The following is a 2,746-nucleotide window of genomic DNA, read 5'->3' on the forward strand; positions in this document are numbered from 1 at the left end:
ATGCCAATGAACACTATCTTGGAGCTGGAATTATTTGACGTACGGGGGATTGATTTTATAGGACCATTCCCCCCCTCGAATGGTAAGCACTATATTTTATTCGCTGTTGATTATGTCTCCAAGTGGGTAGAGACAACAACACGCGTTGCAAGTGATGCGGCAGTTGTCACACCCTCTTCCAGACTACCTGCTAGCTTAGTCAGGGAGATGGTGTGAAGCCAACAGACATCGTCCTCCTCTAACGATACCTATTGACCTTGTTGAATCGTTGAACCTGATAAACATACTAATCTTAGATATAAAATACTTTACATGTAACACAACACAGCGAAATCTCTGAAAACCTTTAGACACACATGAAGTGCAATCCTGACATAACTCGGTTTGGAAAATAACCTGATAGAGATATCACAACCAAAAACATATCCAACTGGGGTTTACACAACCACGACATTTAGTTCTTACACAACCATAAACTATCCAATTCTTACAATAACATTTACAATATAAACAGACACAATGTATAACTCCACCCACATATGAAGCTTGATCTGGAAGCTTTTAGGAGAAAACAGACTTTGGTAGTTATCAGGCACCAGGAGCTCGATCTCTACCTGAAAAGTTTGAAAACATTTTGAAAAAGTGAGCTACGAAGCCCAGTGAGTGACTAAATTTAAAATTGTAAATCCACAAATCAGAATACGTGATAAACCTTTAAACGTATAAATCTGATCAATCAAATCATTAAACATAAACGTGTAATGCTAAAAGCTTTCTCAAATGTTATGCAAGTACGTAGTGTAGTGCACGCCCAGTACAACCAACGTTTAACTAACATTAAAATCTAGCAAGGCATATCAAGTATATAGAACATTTTAACTAACATGACAAATCAACGTTGTGTAGTGCACGCCCAGTACAACCAACGTTTACTAGCTCTACGATGTAGTGGGGCTCGCCCAGCACTCCCATCGTCTTTGTCGTAGTGGGGCCCGCCCAGCACTCCCAACAGCATCGTTGTCACGGAGTACACTCAACGTCAACAATGGAATATAACCTGTGTGCACACGGTACCATATAGCCTCAGGCTCAATATCTCAGTCATGTAGTCAATAAAAGTCTCAGAAAACCACATGAAAACATTAAAACATGCCTGCTTATCTTTATCTTTCGTAAAACTCAAGCTTACTCGGCTTGCTCGTGAAAAACTGAAAAATCTTTAAACAGTACTCGCTAATACATACTTTACCTTAAATGGTATCGTTTCAACTACTTTTCAGGAAGTCAATAATTACGTGCTCGTATATAAACATCATTAGAAAATCTAAGCCCAAAACTTATGCTTGAAACTATTCATAGAAATCATGTATCATTCATAAGTTCATATTCAAGCATGTAAATCATTTAAGCATAAATTACAGTTTAGAAATCCTTTTTGAAATTTGTTTTGTCACTCACAGTCTTGGCTAGTTCCTTGGTCTGTAGACTTGGCCTATTTCCTCTTGACCTGTCAAACAACCAAAACGAGCATCAAAATTATAAATCGTCTTGTCTTTCCATGCTCGTGAATTCTAAATTCTAGAAATATAATCACACTTCACATTTTCTTTCCAGATTTTCCAGATTCAATACCCTAATTTCCAACACTCATAACATCCTCAATACTTGACCAAAACTAATGTACTCAAACTCTTAATTTTGGACTACAACTTACCTGAAGGAATAAAAATGAGATTCCCAACGGATTTATCCAGAAATCCCTTGAACCCAGAGAATACAGATTCGTGCTTTTCTGCTACCCTCTACTTTTCTCCTGAAATTAAACCTACTTCTAGTCATTTTTGGCTCACGAATTATTCATGAAAGTTATAGGAAATTGAATAAAATTTCCAACCATACCCAATTGAGATTCTAATCCAACCTGTACACCCCAGAATGTTCGAAAAACCAAAGAAAAGCAGAGATCCTTCTGATTTGCACGAAAATTCTGTGCTCTGTTTTCCTTTTCAAAAACCATTAACTTAACATCAGATTTAGCTCAAGATTCCTTCATGAAATTTGTTAGAAAATAGATTAAATTTCAAGAAAGTCAGGCCTCACCTCTTAATTCTTTTTGTGTAGCTCAAACCGACTTAAAAACCAGAGATAGGTAGGTTGAACCCAAATTCTTCCATGGTTGCACTTGCATGAGATTTTTCTCCCTTCTTCAACCTCCAACCTGCAGCAACTTCTTCTTCCTCTTCCTTCACTCTCTCTCTTGAAATGCTCTGAAAATATAATGGGAAATGATGGAGAAATGGGCTGAAATGAGTGGGTTCTCACTTTAAACCCTAAGCATCGAATGGGTTTCCAATTTCTTTCATTTTTTTTTTCCTTTTTCCTTTTCCTTTTACTTTTCTTTTCTTTTCTTTTTCTTTATTCCCTTTCTTTTCTTTTCTTTATTTATAAATTCCAATATTATTAAAGACAACTTCAACCAAAAGCTTTGCCATTTTCTTCAACCAAGGAACAACAATAACTTAAATCCAACATCCTACAATGTGTGACAAGAGCAAATAATCCAAGGAAAGTCTCGGGTTTATAGCGGTAGTCTCGCAGTTCTTGAAGAAAAATATTTTCACTCATTTTGGCACTCCTCGTGCCATCATAAGTGATGAAGGATCCCACTTTGTCAATCACAATATCAAGGAGTTGTTGCGCAAGTACAATATCCTCCACAAAGTGGCCACTGAATACCATCCGCAAA

The 2,746-nt window shown here is 36.9% G+C and overlaps 1 long non-coding RNA gene across 1 annotated transcript; it reads right to left on the reverse strand.

The window, feature by feature from the left end:
- Positions 1-333: 333 nt before the first annotated feature.
- Positions 334-2,527, reverse strand: LOC120086750 (uncharacterized). Its single transcript, XR_005484313.2, has 6 exons — positions 2,101-2,527; positions 1,900-2,002; positions 1,715-1,813; positions 1,459-1,507; positions 885-1,057; positions 334-614 (listed from the first exon to the last, which is right to left on the reverse strand). It is a non-coding gene; the product is annotated as an uncharacterized LOC120086750 (long non-coding RNA).
- Between the last annotated feature and the right edge of the window lie 219 nt (positions 2,528-2,746).

Source organism: Benincasa hispida, chromosome 9 (assembly GCF_027475165.1).
Source record: "Benincasa hispida cultivar pf3 chromosome 9, pf3_genome.v1.1, whole genome shotgun sequence".
Lineage (NCBI taxonomy): Eukaryota > Viridiplantae > Streptophyta > Magnoliopsida > Cucurbitales > Cucurbitaceae > Benincasa > Benincasa hispida.